The sequence below is a fragment of the Dromiciops gliroides genome, chromosome 5, assembly GCF_019393635.1.
Source record: "Dromiciops gliroides isolate mDroGli1 chromosome 5, mDroGli1.pri, whole genome shotgun sequence".
Taxonomy (NCBI): domain Eukaryota; kingdom Metazoa; phylum Chordata; class Mammalia; order Microbiotheria; family Microbiotheriidae; genus Dromiciops; species Dromiciops gliroides.
Window position 1 is genome coordinate 254,345,307 of NC_057865.1, and position 23,555 is coordinate 254,368,861.

The following is a 23,555-nucleotide window of genomic DNA, read 5'->3' on the forward strand; positions in this document are numbered from 1 at the left end:
ATAAATGTCTATTTCCTGTCTTCTTGTCTTCCTTCCTTCTTTCCTTTCCTTTCTTCCTTTCCTCTTTCCTTCCTTCCTTCCTTCCTTCCTTCCTTCCTTCCTTCCTTCCTTCCTTCCTTCCTTCCTTCCTTCCTTCCTTCCTTCCTTCCTTCCTTCCTTCCTTCCTTCCTTCCTTCCTTCCTTCCTTCCTTCCTTCCTGGCTCCTTTCTTTTTTCCTTCCTTCCTCAATCCCCTATCTGCCTTCCCTGAGTCCTCTCTTTCTGATCAGCTGGTTCCTCCTCAAACTTCCATTTAAGGAGTATTCCTGGCTAGCCATGTCTTCATTCCTCCCTTGGCTACACTCCTGCCTCCCTTAGACTTTCTCTACAATCTCCCGTGACCATTTTTCTTGAGAGCAGGGACTATCTTTCTTTCTGCTTGTATTCGTATTCCCAGAACTTAACATAGTCAAGCTAACAAGACAAGGAACATATACAGTGGTGGGCAAAACACTTGGGACAAAGTAAAAGAATTAAATGTATTGATTTATACAATAATTCTTAAAATTTGTACATATTTTAAAATTTCAAATATTCAATATACCCTTATTTTGCTCAGTTACTTGTTTTATACCATTTGTCATTGAGTCGGCCAGATTTTGACATATTCTTTAATTCTTCATTGTGAAACCACACTATGTATATTAAATGTATTTTTGATGAAGAGTCTATTTTGACATGTATATGTCCCTCTTCATAGAACTGAATATGTCCTATACCTGGGTTCCTTTCTTTTAACCTGTTTCTTTCTTTAAAAAATTTTATTGGTACCTTCTGCTTTTTTCCATCAATCATTTTTCAATATACTCCCAACTTCATGTTGTAGAACTTTCCCTTGCAACTCAGAAAACAGATTTGGCTTAATGTGTGTGACCAGCTTTCTTGCTCAAAGCCTAAATCTAAAGGAGTAGCTTAGGAATGAACTTCACCAGCAGTTAGATGTCAGCTTGTTGATTCTCATTATTTCTATAATCCCAAAGAGAGGAAATTGTATCTAGGCCAGAGAGAAGAAACAGACCAGGTACCATGACCCAGAATGCTGTGACTTCAAACTTTGTAAAAGAACTCACAGCCTGTTAAGGACACAGGAAGGTTAGGGTTGGGGGTAAGATAAGGGTATGTCTGGACATGATCGGCACAAAGGGGAAATTCAGATAAAATACCACAAGAGGATTGGAAGATGAAGACATTACTTTTAGCTAGAGGGATCAGAGAAGGCTTCATGGAAGAGGTGGAATATTAGATGAACCTTGAAGGAAGAGAAAGATTTTAAGAAATAGAAGTGATGACAGAATTACATTTAAGGTATAAGGGATGGCTTACATTTATTCTTCAAGGTGTGGTTTTCAGGAATCTGGATCTGCAACATACCTTGAGCCTGATGGAGTGGGCAGAAGGCACCATGGCACAATGAAGCGTTCTGGATTCAGAATGAGAGAATTCAAGTTCGAATTGGGGTTCTGTCACTTGCTGATTATGTGACCTTGGACAAGTCATCTGACCCACTCTCTGGATTTCAGATGCCTCAGTTAGAAAGTGAGAGGTGTAGACTGGGTGACCCTAGATTATCTTCAGTCTCTAAATTTGTCATCCTAAAATGGAGCATTGTGAAATAAGACTAGAAAGGTAGCCTAGTATATTGGGAAGGGCATGGTACTAAGGTAAGAGAGGAAATTGAGCCTATGTAATTAAAAAGGCCAGAGCATTTTGTCTCCATTGCTAAGTGAGTTACTCCGCTTTCTACTACCCTTTTTCTTTTCAGTTAGACTAAAATGAGAACAGGAACAGCTAGATGATGCAATGGATACAGCATGGGGCCTGGGGTTAGGAAGACCTAAATTGAAATCTTGCCTCAGACACTTACTAACTGTGTGATGATCCTGGGCAAGTCACTTAACTCTCATTGCCTCCGTTCGTCATCTGTAAAATCAGCTGGAGAAAGAAATGGCAAAGCACTCCAGTATCTTTGCCAAGAAAACCCTAAATAGGATCCTGAAGTGTTGGATTCAAGTAAAATGACTGAATAATAACAGCAACAACAAAATGATAAAATTTCACCGTCTACTGCTGCATACTGTGTATTTAACTTAGACAGCAAATCATTTTTCAAGTGAACAGTGGAATGTTCTTAGCTTATGACAGGGCCTCTCAGAGTCATCAGAGAGTATTCTTAGTTCCATTTTGTACCATTGTACAAACTGTGGTTCTCTTTAAAAACAAAACAAAACAAAAAAAACCCACCAAAAAAAACCAAAAACCCTGCCTCAGTTAGGAGCCAAGGTTTAAAAGCACTAAGTACATTAACAGAGAGACTCTGCCCTTTGAAGACGTAGAAACTGCCTCATTTTCCATTATAAAGTGCCTAAAGAGAGAGAAAGTGAACTTAATTAAACTTTTAGTAACAAGAACCAGAATATATTTTTTCTACAACATAACATTCAACTCCAGCTATTTAAGCTGAAGATAAATTGATATGTTATATAATGTCATTACTTATTTTTGAATAGCCTTTAGCAATCACTGGGAAACATTAGCTCAGGTCTTGGAATGACCCCTTTAACGTGTCCTGCCAGAGCTGTAACTAGTGTGGGATCCCTAAGGAGATTCAGAGGGCTCTGATGACATTGAATCTTGTGCAGCAAAGAGAAACAACTGAACTTAGCGTATAGTTAGCAAGAGTAAATAGTTAAAATAGGATGCCACCAGATGGCACCTTCTTCACCTGACATTCCAGGTGAGCTCCTTGCCAGTTCTGCCTAGTTCTTCCCCCTTCCTCCAATGCTGCCAAGAGCTGCCTCCCCTCAGAGGTCTAATCTTGTCTCTACCCACAGTGTCCAGTGTCCTGAGGTCTCTTCCTCACCCCAAGACCAACTGAATTTTTCTTGATTGAGCGCATACTTCATATTTCTCATCCCAGTTATGTTTTATGAAGCTTTCCATAATGGGTGTTCAAGTGGCTAGTTATAGCTCTGTGCCTAAACTATATATATATATATATATAAATCAACTTTCTGGAAAGAGAGTTGACCAGGAACCAGGTTGACATAATCTTTCCCTGCCCCTGCCCCTGCCCCTTCCCCTCCCCTTCCCCCTCAGTTTCTTCATTTGCAAAATGGAAATAAAGCTATTTGAATGATCTACCACCTCTCAAGGTGATTGTAAAGAGACCAATGTTTGAAAATCTAAAAGAGGAATATCAATGAATTATTGTCATCTTACTGCTTAGCATGGTGTCTGGTTTAGCATAAAGGCTTAAGAAATGTTTTCATTCATTATACACCACCCAGGGCAAGCCAGAACATGGCTTTTGATGACTTATAATTATATATATACATACATACATATATATATATATATATATATATATATTTTTTTTTTTTTGGTGGGGCAATGAGGGTTGTGACTTGCCCAGAGTCATGCACCCAGTAAGTGTCAAGTGTCTGAGGCCAGATTTGAACTCAGGTCCTCCTGAATCCAGGGCTGGTGCTTTATCCACTGTGCCACCTAGCTGCCCCCGACTTATAATGATATTTCGCACTTGCATCTTAGCTATCTTTGAAAACACTAGTATTGACCACATTTCAGGAATGCATTTTAATCTCGATTTTATAGATGAAAAAGCAAGAAGGAAACAAACAAACAATTAATTTGCTGAAGGCTTTATTGTAAATTAATGGCAGGAGTTATTTGTTGATTTCAGGAATTACTGTTTTATTGGACCATAGTCGTCATCACAATCTAATGCTAGGATTGTTATGAACTAGAGGGAATAGAGCCACTCCAGGAAGGGTAACATGGATGAAGTTGACTACTCCGGCAATAGTAGAGTCTTTCAAGGGACCTAGTTGTGCCAGGGATTTTGTACTGAGTAGAAGTTGGACTGGGAGAGGGTGATGTGTCCAAGTTCTGGGCATTCGTATGTGCTCAATAAGTGTATGTTGATCAATTTATTAGGGAAATTCAGAAAACATATGCCAGAAAATGGTATCAAGGAGGTTCAGGCATGGTAGAAATAGGGTTGGTACATGATCAAGGAATTTATTATGCTTATTTATTACATGAGTTTTGTTTTTTCTTCTATTTCAATAATGGGTTGGAGATGTGAAAGAGAAAAATAAATACATAGTTAAAATAAGGTAAAATTAAATTAAATTTTAAAAAGAATTATTGGACTAGGTTAAGGTATCCAATCTGATGGATCAAGAAAATAGGAGAACAAGAGATAAGTTTAGGCATCAAACACAGAGGAATAACAAATAGAGATACTTGGGTTGGCCAGTATCCATGCCCAGCATCTCATAGGGATAGCTAAGTGGCTCACTGTATAGAGTGATGGTCCTGGAGTCAAGAATACTCAAGTTAAAATCCAGCCTCAGATACTAGCTAACTGTATGACCTGAATCACTTAACCTCTGTCTTCCTCAGTTTTCTCAACTGTAAAATGTAAAATCATAGTATCATCTACCTCCCTGGGGTGTTATGAAGATCAAATGAGATGATATTTGTAAAACATTTAGCCCAGTGCCTGTTACATAGGAGATGCTTAGTAAATTCATATTTCTTCCCCTTCATTGAATCATAGGATGTTAGAGTTGGAAGGAACTTTAGAGGTTATATATAACAACATTAGTACAATTCTCTTGCCACTTCAGCCCAGAATATTATTCTGACTCATGTGGTCTCTTCAGACCTGAGTCCCTACTGATGTTATCCTCAGCCTTGATCTTTCAAAGTATAAATTACATCAGAGTGCAGCAGTATGACTCCATTAGCTGTATGCCAGCCAGGTCATTTTTATTGATCAAGTCAATAGGCTTCCTCTCAATCCCCAGGATGAGCCAAAGAACATGCCACCCACAGGATAAATTAGCTATTTATTAGAGGAACATTGTGCCCTCTCTGCCCACACCATCTTTCCTTCATCCCTTGGGTCTCTGCGATATTCAGTGACACACACATTGTAGTTTCCACCAACGAAAAGAAGATCAGTCACCATTCAGGACCAGCCATGAATAGGATGATCCAACAGTGAATTAGGGTGCAAGCTTTTTCTATAATGATTCAACCTACACATGTAACCTAGAGACAACCCTGCTCTTAGGTCAGTTTGCCTAAGAGACTGAAATCCCTTCTTTACAAAGGAGGGTCAGGAGCACTGTGCATGAGCTTTCCTCTTGGGCTGAGCAGGCATAAATATGTATGCCTATGCCATGTGTTTTTTGGGGGATCTGTCAGTGAGTGGCTTGGACTGGGAAAATCCACTTTCAGGTACTCTATGATTAGGCCATGTGGAAGAACATATCTACCACTACCATATTTTATGGTACAGAAACTGCTCTTGGGCTAGTGAGAAAAAGGGGAAAGGAATTCTCCCTTCACTTTGGAAGCATACTAGAAAGAGGGGAAAGGGAAAAGATGAAAAGATAGAATAGAAAATGGTGTCCAGTTGAAAGTAGTCTGTCATTCTCTTTTATAGGCTAGTTCAAAGGAGGTAGTTCCTAATATAAGAGTGAATATCAGCCACCTAATCATCTGGGTGAATGGAACAGGTAACACCCCATAGGAACCACTCAGGTATTGAATATTGTCTTCTTTTTAAAAAAATTCCCTTTATTATTATTTTTTAAATGAACTAATTAAATTATTTTTGGCAGGGCAATGAGGGTTAAGTGACTTGCCTAGGGTCACACAGCTAGTAAGTATCAAGTGTCTGAGGCTGGATTTGAACTCAGGTCCTCCTAAATCCAGGGCTGGTGCTTTATCCACTCTGCTACATAGCTGCTCCTGAACGTTATCTTCTTAATAAGATCTGAATTCACAAGTCCATACTTCATGGGGAAGAGATTTGCTCAAATTAATGGGGGAATCTCTTGATTCCTTTGATCCATCCCCTATTGCACACATATCTATCAATTACAGAATCAGAGAATGGTCCAATAAGGAGGAAGTATTGCAAATGTTAAGGTTAATATCAGGGCTTGCCCAATCTTAGAAGAGTAATTTGGTAATATTGTATGAATGCCACTGAGATAGACACTTAATTTAAAGTTGGGAAATAGTTCAAATATATCTCTATAACTTGTGCTAATGAGGTCCCCCTGGATAATAACACAGGGTAAAGGTATTAAAAGAGCAAAAATAATCACAGAAAGGAGAATTCTAATGAAAAGGTAATCCATTATTAAATTCTACATTTTGAAAGCGGGTTCCCTTTATGAGCCAGCACTTTATGAACTGTTAGTTTAAAGTAGCTTTGCCTCTATTAGGCAAGCAGAGAACTGATACTGCTCATAGGCAATATAAAATAAGCTTAACACCTTCCACAAGCTAAATTAGTTCAGCACTGGCTGATTACTGTCACATTTGCCAATGATTATGTCCCTAGTTTTGGAATCAGGGACAAAGAAGCAGAGCCTTTTGAGGGTTTTTCCCCACTCTCTTCTCTCTTCAATCCATTCTCCATACCACTATAAGACGAGTTATCCCTGTGCGTAGATCTACTCAAGTTGTTGCACTGTTGAAAAAAAAATCTTATGTGGCTCCCTATTGTCAGCTGAGTTAAGTTCACATCCCCCTACCAATTCTGACGCTACATGACCTTTCTAGTCATCTCCCCTTCCCCTTCCCCTATGATTCTGTCCTGTTAGAGAGCTCAGATCAAAGTGCTTTCTGTTCAATGGGGGAAGATGAGCTCTGCCAGAGACAATTAAGAGAGGCTTCATGGCAGAGGTGAACATAGAATCACAGATCTAAAACTAGGAGGTCAATGAATCCAGCAGCCACATTTTACAGATTAGCAAACCAAGGTCTAGAGAGGTTAAATGACTTATCACAAAGGTTATTGGAGGAGTAAGTATCAAAAATGGGAATTGAACCAGATTTTTTTTACTCCAAGTCTAGTACTGTAACCATTATACCACACTGCTTCTCTCAAGCAGTCCAAGTAAATCTGCCTCCAAATTTGGTTTGCAGGATGTGAGGCTCTTGGTGATATTTATACTTCATGTATTAAACAAATACCAAACTCTGAACATTTTCCAAAGTAAAAATAGCAGCTTAAAAAAACCCTTAAAATTATTAAATTGTAATGCAAATATGTGCTTCCCAAATATGTGATGTTGCATAGTACTTAATTGTGAAGAGAGCACTATACCAGCAAAATAAGGAATTATTGACATATGGATTATAATAGTTACTTAATGAATCTATCAAATTTATGGAATAAATGACCCCTCTTTGTGGAAGAGGTTTCTTTTGGTGGGACATTGAGGATTAAGTGACTTGCCCAGGGTCATACAGCTAGTAAGTATCAAGTGTCTGAGGCTGGATTTGAACTCAGGTCCTCCTGAATCCACGGCCAGTGTTTTATCCACTGCACCACCTAGCTGCCCCTGTGGAAGAGGTTTCTAATGCTAGCTTACTTACTGAAACTTTCTTCAGGACGTAGAAAGTATGAATCATAAAGCAGTTTCTTGAGGGCAGGGTTTGTCTATGTGTGGGTGTGTATATGCATAGTGCCTTACATTCAGTAATAATAATAAACTAAAATTAGTTTAGCATTATAATGTTAGCAAACTGAGATATATGCAAATATTATATTATATATATGTCTATATACATATAAGTTTATATATACGTGTGTGTATATACATATAAATGTAGTCCTTAATTATGAAAAGATACATCTCATCTATTATATATTATGTTATACATTAATATATATTATATATATCATGTATCCCAAATTTCTCTCCTAATTTTTGACAGTCTCCGTCTTCTCCATTAAGAATCCCTTCCTCATTTTCAGCGAAGTTCATTCCCACCTTTACAGTGGCGCTTCAGTCCCATTAGGGCATGCCTGTCCAGCTTTGCCCTAGTCAGGTAAAGCCTTTCCTGACCCTGTACAAAGGTTTCTATGAACTGAGGTTGCCTTCCATTTAACACTGTATATGTAACAACACTTATATGTAAACTTTTTGGTAAAAATTTTATATGTAAAATTATATGTATATAAAGTAAAGTACATATATGTATATATAGGTATACATAGTAAAATACATATGTGTATATAGGTACACACACATATATTCTTTGATCTTCACAACAGCCTTGTGAAGCAGGTACTATTTATTGGGGTTTTTTCTGGGGGGGCTTTTTTTGGTGAGGCAATTGGGGTTAAGTGACTTGCCCAGGGTCACACAGCTAGTGTTAAGTGTCTGAGACTAGATTTGAACTCAGATCCTCCTGACTCCAGAGCCGGTGCTCTATCCGCTGCGCCACCTAGCTGCCCCCAGGTACTATTTATTGTTATAACAATCTGTAGATGGGAAAAGGGATGCCAAGAGTGGTTAAGTGACTTTAGTCACCCAGTTAGGATCAAAGGCAAGATTTGAACTTAGGTCTTGTCAACCCAAAGGCCAGAACTTTATACCACCTATCTGGCTCAAAGAATAAGCTCTAAAAACTAAATTGCCTTTGAATGATTGGATTAATTACTATTTTTTTTTTTTTTTTGCTACTTGGAAACCACACCTGGGGAGATACTCTCCCTCCTCATCTCTGCCTTGTAGCCTTTTAGCTTGCCTGGCTTCCTTCAAGTGTCACCTACAGTCCTACCTATTGCAAGAAACCCTTCCCACTCCTCCTTGATCTTTGTACTTTCCCTCTGATACAATCCTCACTTTATTCTGTATATATCTCGTTTGTATGTAGGGTTTTAAAAATTGGTTTTATTTTGTTTTGTTTTTTGCATGTTGTTTCCTCCTTTAGCCTTTGAGATTCTTGAGAACAGGGACTAGGCTTTTGCATTTCTTTGTATCCCCAGGTCTTAGCACAATGCTTGGTATACTGTTAGATCTTAATAAATCCTAGTTTACTTGCTGACTAATGGCACATTTTGCAGCTGTTGAAGATTTGTGATCTTTGTTGCTCTTTTTGTCCCCCAGTGGAAGGGGAATGTAATTATTCCTTGTAGCATATGGAGTAGGTAAATAATGAAATGGTATAAATTTAGTAGAGGAAAGGCAAAAATCATCAATGAGTGTAGATTCCCAAAAATAATCTCTTCAAGCTCTATATCTATGATCCTAAGAATTAAAATGATTGCCCCTTTCCCTTTTCTTTTAGTTTAATTTCTGAATTGGTAACTTGTATAGAGCCATTTCCTCATTTTCCCACTCTAAAAGAAGTGAGAATATGCGTAAGCATTTACTCTAGACTTCTGCTTTGTAATTCAGTTATATTCAGTTAAATATCTTATTATATATTCTCTTACATTGTTTTTTTTCATTGAGTCATTGATATGTTTTATTTCCCCAACAAAATTGTAAGGTGCTTGAAGGCCATGACCACCTCGTACTTTTTTTTGGTGGGTGTCCCAGCACAGTGCAAAGAAGACTGGTACGTACTTCATTAAACTAAGAAGTATAACTAAAAATTTTTTTTAAGCATAAAATACACAAAGAATCCATTGTTGCTCCTGGAATGCAGAAAAATTAAAATACAGACCTACAGGCCCCTGGATTCAATGATGTTCCTCCTATTTTTCAGGGATGAAGGGAAGAGGGTTTTGTTTTTTTGTTTTGTTTTCTTTGTTTCATTTTTTTTGCCTGTTAAGATATAGCTTATGCCTTGCAACAGAAAGCAGAGGTAGCAAGGTAGTAAGTGGGAAATTAGGAGGAACTATATACTTGGTTGGTGCAATTTCTTAGTGGAGGAGAGTTCTTTATTTTCTATATATGATTCAAGGTTGAATTTCTGCTAATTTGGGCAGGTGCACAGAACAGCAGTTCTCAGCTTTTTTGTTCTCAAGATCCTTTTATACTTTTAAGAATCTTTGAAGCCCCCAGCCCCAGCCCCACTCCCAAGCACTTTAGTTTATGTGGGCTATGTCTATTGGTATATGGTGTCATAAAAAGAGGATAAATGACTCAACCATGATTGCACAGCTAATAAGTATCAGAGGCAAGATTTAAACCCAGGTTTCTTTGGCCCCCAAGTCAAGTACACCATTCATTTTGCCAAAGGCATGGAAGAGGAGGTATCGTTCTGCTGCAGAATCACAAGTCAAGACAGGGAAAGAATGAGAAGGTGCAGAGCAACTGAATAGCAGAGACCTCCAATTCACTAGACTAGGGCTTCTTCAACTTTCTTTCTTTCCCACTCTCTACCCCTTTTTTTCCCCAAGAAATTTTTATGTGACTCCAGGTATATAAAATAGTTATAAAAATCAAGCATTTACTGCAAAATTTTTCATGACCCCCATATTCAATTACATGATCCCATATGGGGTCTCAACCTATAGTTTAAGAAGCTTTGTACTGGGGGCAGCTAGGTGGCGCAGTGGATAGAGCACCAGCCATGGAGTCAGGAGTACCTGAGTTCAAATCTGGCCTCAGACACTTAACACTTACTAGCTGTGTGACCCTGGGCAAGTCACTTAACCCCAATTGCCTCACTAAAAAAAAAAAATTAAAAAAAAAAAAGAAGCTTTGTACTGGACCATGGGGAGCATAAAGCACTTGGGGTCAGCCAATCAGTCCACAAGCATTTCTTTCTTTCTTTTTTTTTTTTTTCGGGGCAATGGGGGTTAAGTGACTTGCCCAGGGTCACACAGCTAGTAAGTGTCAAGTGTCTGTGGCCGGATTTGAACTCAGGTCTTCCTGTGCTCTATCCACTGCACCATCTATCTGCCCCCACAAGCATTTATTAAGTGCCTACTGCATACTAGGTCAGTCACTTTGCTAAGTTCTGGAGAGACAAAGAAAAGTAAAGACAGCCCCTGCCCTCAAGGAACTCACATCCCAATGGGGGATTCGGAATACAAAAAAATATACAAAAAATAAGATCTCTACAGTGTTAAGTGGAAGGTAATCTCAGGGGGAGAGACCTTTGGAGAGGGTCAGGAAAGGCTTCACCTGGCCAGGGCAAAGCTATACAGACAAGCCATAACAGGACTGAAGCACCAGTATAAATATGGGAATGAACATCACTGAGAATAAGGAAGGGATTCTTGATGAGGGAGACAGAGACTGTTAGAAATTAGGAGAAAAAATCTTGGGGACATGATAATATGTGGTACAAGGGAAAGAGTGCTAATGACAGAGTCCAAGTTCCTGTGTTCAAATTCTGTCTGGGACACTTGTGTAATCTTGGGCAAGTAATTTAACCTCTCTGGGCCTCAGTTTCCTCATTTGAAAATCAGGGAATTGGAGGACATGACCTCTGAGGTCCCTTCCTAATTAAGATATATGATCCTATGAATTTCCCAGCCATGTTTTTACCATCTCAGTAAAAGTAATGTAGACCCCAATGTTCTTACGGACTCCAGGACCCACAGGCTTATATGACTTGATGTTTGGAAATATTGAAGAAGAGTCCTCCAGAAAGGCACCTGAGTATGTGCTGGCTGCAGAAGGCAGACTTTTGGAAGGAGAGCTCATTTGGTAGAAAACCATTCCCCTCTGGTGGCAGTCTAGAGAGGACAGACAGTTCTGGGAGGCAGTGCTTTGGAGGGTGTTGGCGATGGTGTTTAAGTTGCTGTGGTTACAAGAACACAGTTCCCATTTTGAATGGGATGGGAGAGGTGTCTATGTAGTTTTCTGAAACAGGGACCCTCTTGCCTGGAATGAGAGACATTCCACTAATGTGATTTTCTCTGCCCCCACTCATCTTTGACTGCTGTATAGATCTTCCTCCTGGAACACCAACACCTTAAAAGCAGATTTATGTTTTAACTGAACAAGAGAAGAAAAACCCTGGAGGTAATATATTTAATAAAAAAACTATAACAATAGGTAGCATTTATAAAGTGCTTTGTTTACAAAATACTTTGTACATTTTATCTAGTTTGACTTAGAAAAAATATGATGAAAGGGTTCATCTGACCGTAGCTATTGCCAGTGAGGATGCCTCCTTTCTTTGTCCTTAAGGCAGGAAAACTAGTCTTATTTTATTTTATTTTTTGGTGAGGCAATTGGGGTTAAGTGACTTGCCCAGGGTCACACAGCTAGTAAGTGTTAAGTGTCCGAGGGTGGATTTGAACTCAGGTCCTCCTGAATCCAGGGCCAGTGCTCTATCCACTGCGCCACCTAGCTGCCCTGAAAACTAGTCTTATGTTGACTATAGAGCACTCAACAACAGCCACAAAAGCTAACATTTGTATAATACTCTGCAAAGTTCTTGAAATGATGCTTCATGTTATCTCATCATGATTCTGGGAGGTAGGTGCTATTATCATCCCCGTTTTACAAATGGGGAAACCAAGGCACGGGTTACTGTAAATGAGAAGTCAGGAAGAGTATCAGAGATTCCCCAACTGGAAGAACACTGGAGACTTAGTGTTGAGAAAGGATGAGTTTTCAGCTTGGGAACCATGAAGCCCTGAAGAAACGCTTGTTTCTTTCTCTGAGAAAACTAGAGGTAAAGGGCCTCTTGCCATGATTTCTATCTAGTGGCACTTATGCCAGCATGATGCCTCTTGATAGTACTTCTACCTGGGAGTGCTAACATGGACATCACCCAGATGCCATTGAAAGGAGGAGTGGTTTCCATCTTTATTCTTCCCCAGTCTCCCTCAGGCTCCACCACCCAACTTCATAGTCCATGTTGACACCCTCCCCAAACCCCCACTGACCCAAGATTGAGATTCCAATTCTTATTCCAAATTAGTCATGCTGAAAGCTGTTAACTTAATGCAAGGGCTTTTGGGAGATGGAATTTCCAAAGAGAATACAGGGCAGATATTCCTCCTCTCTCCATCTTCCCTTGTACTCACTCTGACATTCTGGAGCATGGGATCACAGACCTAGAGCTGGAAGGTATTTCAGAGATCCATTAGTCCTACTCCCTCATTCTGCACATGAAATAAGTTCCAGAGGTGGGATTTGAACCTGGGTCTTCAGATTGCCGAGCTAGTATTCTTTTGGCCATGCTGCCATACATTAGGACAAGTGGGTATTTTCTTGGGGTTAAAATCCTTCTGATTGGATATAAGCTCCACAGGGGCAGAGATGATTTCATTTTTGTATTTTTATCCTGGGTGCTTCAGCACCTAGGGGGCGCCATAGTGAATAGAGTGCCTAGCCCAGAGTCAGGAAGACTCATCCTACTGAGTTCAAATCCAGCTTCGGACACTTACTAGCTATGTGCAAGTCACTTAACCCTGTTTGTCTTAGTTCCTCATCTGTAAAATGATCTGGAGAAAAAAAAGGCAAAGCACTTTAGGATCTTTGCCAAGAAAACCTCAGATGGGGTCACAAAGGATTGGACAACTGAAAAATGACTGAACAATAATAGTCCCTGGTTCTTAGCACAGTGCCTGACACAGAACTGGGCACTTAATAAATGCTTCTGGATTGATTGACTAACTGATCGAATGAGTAGGAATGTGGATCTCATAATATAAAAGACCAGTTAATCCTGTTTAATAGCCTATACTTCAATACCTCTTGAATTTGTGATTTTATCCCTCCACTACTCCCAACTGTAGCCTTCCTATCTCTTAGTAGAAGATCTTCAAGAGTCCTGGGACCAAATACTTTACTACCAGGTGTAACCCATCTGGTGAAGAACCTTCCTAAATAGACTTAAGCTATTCCTTAGACCACAGGTACAGGACAACACTGGCCTCTACTTGAAGGAGTTCTGGCTTGGCTGGACTGACTGGAGATCATATTCCCCAGGGTCACCCCCATGCCACATTGAGGAGCTAGAGTGGGACTGTAGGACAGGGACTGTCCTTCACAAAGATGAACCTTTACTCCACTTTAGGTGGCTTTCTTGGGATTAATTTTAGGAGCATACAATTATAAAGAGGTCTGGAATATGTGTAAACCTAATGCAATGGTAATCTACCCTGCCATGAAGACTTTATAATACTTCCTTGGAATTACCAATTTGTACTGGCAATTGATATTAGGCTTTTCATGGTGAATGGAAGCCTTGATTTGACTTTTACAAAAGGAGGATGATTTCACTGAAGATGAACAAGAAGGGACTTTTTAGGCCTTGAAAGAGAAAACGTTTATGAAGACATTATTGTTAATGGAACCTCTAATACACGCATAGAGATATGTTTATTACAAGTGCTGCCCCAAGAGTTATCCCAAGGTAACCCCCTTTTTTAGGTGGGGCAGCACTTACAAAAATACTTATAAGAAAAAAGTCCTACTGAGGACAGCAACTAATTAAGTGCCTTCCATGGACCAAGAACTAGGTTAAGTGCTGAGTATACAAAGAATAAGATGATTTGCTCTCAAGGAATTCCCAATGTGGAGAAAGTCATGTGGTTTAGTGGAAAGAAAACTAAAATTGGAGTCAGAGGAGGTGGGTTCAAATTCTGCCTCTGTTAGTCACTATTTGTGTGATGTTAGGAGTGGACTTAATCTTTTTGAGCCTCAGTTTTATCATCTTTAAAATGAAGGTCCCATAAAGTTCAAGATCCTATGGTCTTGTTTTAAAACTAAGTACCTTTAAAATAAATTGTTATTGACATCTTTCGTTTTTTAATCACTGAAACTTCTCCAGTATTCTTTTTTTCTCCCTCACCCTGAGAGTTCTCCTATATAACAATAATGGAAAAAAAAGAGAAAACCCAGCAAAATTGATCAATACATCAAAAAATATGTACCACAACCATAGCCCACTTCTCTAAGGAGTTGGGTTGGGAATGTCTTCTTATATTTCTTCTTTGGGGTCATGCTTGTTCTTTGTAATTTTGCAACATTCATTTTTGATTGTTTTCTGGTTGTTCTTTCTAATTACATTGTTGTAGTCATTGTGGTTATTTTTTTTCTTGGGTCTGTTTAGTTCACACTGCTTCAGATCTTTTCTACTTTTGTTTTTTATTTTAATTTAATTTAATTAATTTTGTGTGTGTGTGTGTGGGGGGGCAATGAGGGTTAAGTGACTTGTCCAGGGTCACACAGCTAGTAAGTATAAGTGTCTGAGGCTGGATTTGAGCTCAGGTCCTCCTGAATTTAGGGCCAGTGTTTTATCCACTGCTCCACTTAGCTGACCCGCACGGCTTCAGATCATATAGATTTTTCCATTCTCTTTCATATTCCTCACATTCATCTTTTCTTACAGCACCATAATATTCTATCAATTCACATACCACAATTTGATTAGCCATTCCCCAATGGATGGACAATTAAAATACTTATTTTAGTCATCCGATTAGGATTTTTGGTACATGTGCATGAGAAACCAAAACTTATCTCCCTCTTTTGCCAAGTAAATTTCCCTCTGGTTTCATAGATCCTTGTCTTCCTCTAAATACGCATTCTTCAAGATCCCCACCTGCAGCAGTTTAACAGTACCTGGTGGTTGAAAAGAGTCTTTCATTATATGGGAGAAAGACACACCTGCCTGACAAATCCAAGGAGTTGATTTTTTACTCAGCAAGAGCAAAGGCACTGAGTTATAAATAGAACAGAGGCAGATTCATAACCTCAACAAATGTTGGCCTCACAAGCTCTGTTTTCTGCATTCCTTTTTGGGTGAAAAACAGATGATCAGTTAAAACTCTGGGCCCCTAAACAAAGTTCCTTGATTATGGTTGAAACCTTTGTGGGGAATGGAGCCTCTTTTCCCAGATGTTCTTAACCTGAGGTCCATGGATGAGTTTCTGGGGTTCCATGAATTTGAGAACACCTGCTCCAGTCAGTTCCAATCCTGCTATATTGCTGCTGATAGGATCTCAGTGGGTTGTCCTACACTCCCCTACAATTAAGAGACTGTGCAGAGAAGTTTATTCATGTCTAGACTTATTCTTTGGATTTCTCCTCCCCCTGAACAACTTTCTTCCTATAATGGAGAAAGCTTAGCCTCGAGATACCTCCTCTCCTGATTGGGTACTTCAGGAAGGGCCCCAGGCACGCTTTACCTCACCATGGTCACAACTCAAGTCACTCTCTGAACTTTTTCTGCTCTTAGATGATCACCTTCCTGTGCTTTCTCCTCTTCCCCATAGTGATTCCCAGCTTTTGTGTGTGTGTGTTGTTTTCTCCCACTAGATGTAAGCTCCTCAAGGGTAGTGACGGAAAGAAGAAAGAAAGGGAGGGAGGAAAGAAAGGAGGGAGGGAGAAAAAAGAGAGGGAGGGTGGAAGGAAGAAGGCAAAGAAACAAGCATGTATTAAGCACTTACTATGTGCCTAGCACTGTGCTAAGTGCTTTACAAATATTGTCTCATTTGATCCTCATGATAACCTTTGGAGGTAAGTGCTATTATCATCCCCATTTGATGGTTGAGGAAACTGATACAAACAAAGGTTAACTTACCTACCCAAGGTTACATACCTAGTATGTGTCTGGGACCTGATTTGAACCCAGGTCTTCCTGACTCTAGGCCCAGTGTTAATTGCCTAGAGTTTGTTTGTATTTGTATTCCTAGGGTACTTAGCACAGTACCTGGTATATAGTAAAGGCTTAAGAAATGCCATCTCTTTCTCTTGCTCTCTTTCTTTTTCTCCTTTTCCCTTCCTTGATTTATCTGCCACCATCTGTCCATCTGTCCATCCATCCATCCATCCATCCATCCATGGAATTTTTAAAGTCTATAGACTCCTGGGGCAGCTAGATGGCACAGTGGATAAGGCACTGGCCTTGGATTCAGGAGGACCTGAGTTCAAATCCAGCCTCAGACACTTGACCCTAGCTGTGTGACCCTGGGCAAGTCACTTAACACTCATTGCCCCACAAAAAAGTCTATGGACCCCTAAAGAAATCCTTGGATAGATTTCAGGGGAATCTGTGGATTTGGATTAAAAAAAAAGAATTATATCTTTATTTTCACTAATCTTTGGTTTTCTTTGTAAAGTTATGCATTTTATTTAATGATTAAAATATTGTTCTGGGAAGGCATTCATCCGTGGGCTTCAGCAGATACCACAAGGGTTCATGACACAAAAAAGTTAAGGTTCCCTCATCGATCTAGAGTAAAGCTTCTTAAACTGTGGGTCATAACCACCTATGGGCTCATGTAAGTGAATGTGGGGGGTTGTGAAAAATTTGGCAATAGTAAAAGGTTATGTGTACCCAATTTATATACCTATATACTCAAGGTTGCATAAAAATTTATCAGGCGAAAGGAGTCACGAGTAGTAAAAGCTTAAGAAGCCATGTTCCAGAGGAGACTTTATATACTATGATTGGAAGAGACTTGCACAAAGAAAGAGTAATCAGTTAGGAAAAGGAGTGAAAGCAGGTGTCTGAGGCTGGTGGCACTTAGGTGGTCTGCTTGTTATCAGGGTTGGTCATGCACAGGCAGAATAAGCAGTGAACTATCTGATAATTGTATATGTGTGCATGTGCACATGAGAATGCTGTGTGCATGTGTGTAAGGGGAGTAAAAGCAGAGTGACAGGGGAAACATCTGCAGCTAGGTGGCACAGTAGATAAAACACTGGCCCTGAATTCAGGAGGACCTGAGTTCAAATCTGACTTCAGACACTCCATGCTACCTGAAAGCGTTCCCCTAATTTTGCTTTCTTGACTTGGAATGGATTCCATCCTTCCAGATTGCAAAGGCAAGGATCGGCCAAAAGAGAATTTGAACCCAGATCCTCTGACTCTGCAGGATCATTGATGGAGAAATGACAGGGGCTTTAGAGAGCCCTAATTCCAGCTGCCTCATTTTTCAAATGAGAAAAAGGAGGCTGCGCAAGGTTAAATGAATTACCCGGGGTCACAGGGCTGGTAAAATATCAAAGGAAAGATTTGAACCCATTTCTTCCTTAGTGGAGTTTCAGTGTTCTTTTCATTGCCACACCAGAAGTCTCTTTTCCTTCAAATAGTGGAATCTTTTGTCTGCTCTATGCATTGTCAGTGACCAAAGGTAAACTGTACCCTATAAATCTCTTCTGCATATCTTTTGTGTTTATCCTTGTGTGCCGGACTTCTTTCAAGAATCCTATCTCTCTCCTATGTGATATTTATTTTTAATATGCTATTTTCCCTATGCAGCTGGAGCAGAATAATGTGTTCCCTGCTGTACAGAATGTAGAGTAATTTCTTGTCCAATAAAAGTTAAAGAATTCATCTGTTCTAAAGTAATTCCCAAATTATTCTGCCAAAGGAAGCCACAGAGAAGCATCTTAGCAATAACCTGAGAGATCAAGGGCTGTGTTCTGAACTAAATGACCATGTGTTTCTCTTCCATTTAGGCAGTGTGTAATATTCCTCAGAAAGAGAGTTGTTATCCTTTCTCCAACACAGAACAAGTATTCCCATCACCTACATTTTAGGGATGGATAAAAAGGAAACAAAGGCATGTACTCAAGGTTCTTAATGTGCATAAAACAAATGAAAAGGGAATGCAAATGAATTATTATATAGATGGGTGAATATGGCATATAATGCATGCAATACAGAGAATAAAGAAAAAAAGAGACTATTGATTGAATTCTTCATTCAGATGTTTCTTTAAAAATGTGTTCTGTTGATACCTCAAGGGACTTCTTTGCTTATGACTTCAATTTGATAACAACAATTTATATTATATTAATTGCAAATTACACATATAATATTATCTATGTTATATTAATATCATGTTAACATTATATACTATATGAAATAATCTATAAACATTATTAATGTGATATATTATTATTAATAAACATACCAATTATTTTAAAAAGAAAATTATATTTTATTATTTCTACATTAAAATTATTACAAGGTAAAACTATAAGATTAACTTTTAAGAAATGTTTTATTAATACTTTTCCTTTTTCTTTCTTATGTTTTTGCTTTAACAATCATTCCATGGGGGCAGCTAGACGGCGCAGGGGATAAAACACTGGCCTTGGATACAGGAGGACCTGAGTTCAAATCCAGCTTCAGACACTTGACACTTACTAGCTGTGTGGCCCTGGGCAAGTCACTTAACCCTCATTGCCCTGCAGAAACCCAAACCAACCAAACAACAACAATAAAACCCAATCGTTCCTTAAAACAAAGCATAATTAAGCAAAAACTCTCAATATGTTGGCCAGGTCTGATGATGATTCATTCTACATCTATTTTCCACCACCAACACCCTGCTAAGGGGAGGTAACTATGTTTTATCTCTGTAGTCAAGATTGGTTATTATATGGATCTCAATTCTTTTCTTTTTTTGGGGGGGGGGTGAGGTAATTGGGGTTAAGTGACTTGCCCAGGGTCACACAGCTAGTAAGTGTCAAGTGTCCGAGGCCGGATTTGAACTCAGGTCCTCCTGAGTTCTGCATACTTTATATTATTTAATACATCTTTGCAATTTTCTTTGAATTCTTCCTATTCACACAAACCCATATCAATGGGGATAGAGTCATGCCTAATTACAGCAGTATCCACAGGTGAAACAAAATGGAAGAGTGATCCCAATGTGACTGTTCTGCGTTCTGGTAAATGAAGAAATGCAAATGAAATGAAACACAACAAAAACCCATGAGGTTACCAGATTGTCATAAAGAGAATGTCAACAAAATGCAGGCATTAGTTGGAAGAAATAACCCTTAAAGCCACATCTAAAAATGAAACATCTAAAAGGAAGCCTAAATACTGTTGAAAAGCCAACTGGAGTGGTTGAAGAGCTCTCAAGGACCTCAGGTGTTATCTCATCTACCCCCTCATTATATATACATACATACACACACACACACACACACACATATAAAATTTTTAAGAACTCTTCTAACTTTAATATTAGTGTTCTGTGTTACTAAAAGTCCAGGATATATGTACCAAGGCTGAAAAAGATGAGGTACTCAGGAACCAAACAAAAACAAACTCTGGATAAGTGGCTGACAAATTAAAAGAGACCATTGTAGAGGGGAAGGATGACGCAAGTGAGCATGGGGAAATGCAAAGAATGGGAGCAGATCAAGGACACAAGAAATTAGGTCCATAAAAATAGAATTAGAGGGGGCAGCTAGGTGGCACAGTGGATAAAGCACCATCCCTGGATTCAGGAGGATCTGAGTTCAAATCCAGCTTCAGACACTTGACACTTATTAGCTGTGTGACCCTGAGCAAATCACTTAACCCTCATCCCAACCCCCCCCCCCCCAAATAGAATTAGAGTAGGCTCTCTTACAAGAGATTTAAAAGTCAATCACAAGCTTTTTTCCTTCCTTTCAGATTAAAAAATAGTAAAGTTGAGGAACCATCTGGAAAATCCAATGGCCCTGTTCAGTGTAGGAATCTCTAACCACAAATAACTTCCATATTCCAATGCCTTTGAAATTTTACCATTAGAAATTCAGTCCTTCCAGTTAAGCATTACTTTCTTTTAGGATTTACATACTATTGGAAGTATTGTGTGTTGTTTAAAATCTAAATTGTGGGTTCTAATCTGCCCCCCCCCCATCTTGGAGGGGGGAGCTGGCTAAAATCACTGATAAATTCAGCAAGAGTTTAGGCTTTTAAAGATTTATTAAAGCTTAGATCTATTCAGTGTGGCAAACCCAGAGGACTCTCTGTCGCTCCTCTGACTGAGCTCCCCCTCCCCATACTTGGGCCATGGTGACTGAAGCAGCAAGAGTTTCCAGAGACAATGCTTGGCCGGTCTCCCAGGGTCCGAGGACTCAGCTGTGCTAACCTTGCTGTTAAGGCCTAGAACAAGTTCTGACATGTCAAGGCTGAAAGGTTGAAAAATTACTCCTATTCTCTTAGAATTATTCTTGCAGAGACTTTGACTTCTTTGTGGTTTTTTGCTTTAAACATTGAGCTATCCCGAATAATAAATCACACACCGTTATTCACACAAGGTGGTGCTGATGTGTCAATTATTAATCATCTCTAATCCTCAACCCCTGTTGTGGGCTTAAACCCATGACCCCAACATACTGAATTATAGCCACAGAGACAGAAAACCTTTCCTTTCCTAACTTTTTTTTTTTTTAGTGAGGCAGTTAGAGTTAAGTGACTTGCCCAGGGTCACACAGCTAGTGTTAAGTGTCTGAGGCTGGATTTGAACTCAGGTCCTCCTGACTCCAGGGCCAGTCCTCTATCCACTGTGCCACCTAGCTGCCCCAACCTTTCCTTTCCTAACAGCCCATGTGAAATTCTGCCACCAAGCCGGTGTCCCAGTGACTAAAAGGGACCTTCCTGTTCTCTGTCTGCCCCCACTTGCCTATTCCTCACCAAAAAGAGAGTCCTTCCGTGATTGAACAGCCACTTCCTAGTTCCTTTCTCCTTCCCCCAAAAGGGATGTCCTTCAAGCTGATTGGTTGGGAGTGGTCTCTTGCTGATGTCAGTAGTATACACTCAGGGTCAGCCAGGTGTGGTCCCCATCCAATTATCCTTAAGTAGGTACTTAGTTTCTCATTCTCACCCAATTCAAACAATACTAAATCAATCAGGTGGGACCCCTGGGCGTCTGCCAAGTCTCATTATTTTATCATAATTGTATTGTCACTAATAACTATGTTGCACATAATTAATTGTTGAGGTGTTGTGAGGCTTCAATGAGATAAAGTGCATGTAAACGACTTTGCAAACCTTAAAGTGTTATGTAAATGAAAGCAGTGTCCTTTTCCTTTGCTTCCTCCTCCTACTCTTTTTACTCCTCTTCTTTTTTCTCCTTCTTCTCCTCCTGCAGGCAGTAGACCTCCAGTCTGGTGAGACTTTATTCCCTGAGCCTTATCCTGCTTTCCTCCTGAGCTCAAGCTTATGGTACTTGGAACGTAGTAAATGCTTATTGGGTAACTCAAGTCATGTTTTTAGAGGAATACAGGTGAGTACAGGAAAATGTTTAACAATTGGAAAGTTTAATCTACATTATTCATATTTTCTCCATCTTTTTTAACTCTATCAACAAAACAATAAACTGCTTTCTGATTTGTAGTATGGGATTTCTGGGGCCACAATGACAATTTAACAATTGGCTCTTGAAAGCTGTTTAGACCTTGCTCCAATATACCCGTGCTCATGTGAACCCAGAGCCACATACTATTAACCAAAAGAGTCACATGACTATTGCATATGTTAATAGGACTAGTATAATATTACAAAATCATGGACTATAGATCTGGAAGGAAATTGAGAGATCATCTAGGTCAATTTCTCCATTTTTTAAAGAAACAATCACAATCCTCATAATTAACAGCTTACATTCACATCACACTTTGTGATATAATTTGTCATGTAAACAAAACAATTTGGATATATCTTGACCTTTCAAGACTACATGTACATGAGCAGCTAAGTGGCACAGTGGATAGGGTGTTGGTTCTGGAGTCAGGGAAATTCAGTTCAAATCCAGCTATGTGATTCTGGGCAAGTCACTTAAACCTGTTTGCCTCAATTTCCTCATCTGTAAAATGTCTGGAACAGGAAATGGCAAACCACTCTAGTATCTTCGCCTAGAAAATTAAAAATGGGATCATGAATAGTCAAACATGACTGAAATGACTGAACAACAACACATGTTGCAGAGAAGTTATTTATTGACTTGTAAAGGGAGTTTCCTCATTGCGAAGTCTAGTGTTGTTTTTCTTTACACTCTTACAATCATTATATAAATTACCTTTATTCTGATTTTTTTAAACTTTAAATTATTTCATATAAGTTTTCACACTTTTCTCTTATGCCTTCATATTCATACAAACCCACATTCAGTGAGGTGGAATCATGCATAACTGCAGAAGTGTCTCTGGATGAAACAAAATGTAAGAGTGGTCCCAACATGAATCTGTTTTGTGTTCTGGTGACAAAGAAAAGCAAACAAAACAAAAATCACAAGATTACTTAATTTTTGAAAAGAGAATAATAAAATGTGTGCATTAGTCGAAAGAAAAAAAAATCTGTGAAACCCCCAGTCCATTTCCTTTCCTATTTTTATCTCTATCTTTGAAGTGACCAGTATAAGCATTATTGCAACCATTTTTCAGATGAAGAAACTGAGTCTCAGACAGATTAAGTGACTTTCTGATTGTCATGTATGTGTCTGAGGCAGAGTTCATTCTAGAAAACAGATCTCCTCACTTCATATTCAATGCTTTCTCACATACCAAAATGTTTCATGTATTACAATTCTTCAACGATCTTTGACTTTGTTGTTGTGGCCATTCCCTCCACTGATGCAGATTGCACACCCTCTGTGCCTTAGCAGATGGTCTTTTAAAATGAGAGTGGTTGGACTTGTTGATCTTGAGGGTTCCTTTCATCTCTAAATCTATGATCCTATGATCTTCAGCTAGAGTGGCCGTAGGGAAGAGTTATACAATCCATCGCCCAAAGCCATAGTTGAAGCCATTTCCATTTGTTAGGGTCTGCCAAAATATGTACTCTGCTGGGTTACCTACATGTCACAGTGAGACAATGGAATGGGACATGAGTAGAATGTCTTCTCTTATACTGTCAAAATATTCTAATGCATAGGGCATAGGAGATCTGCATGGGGTCTTTTTTAAAAAGCCACATAATGCTTATAAACCTTGGTCTGAGGATCAATACTTTAAATATAAATTAATTTATCAGACTGATTTTTTTTTTCATGGCAAGAGAGGCACTAGGCAATTTGAAAGCTGCAAA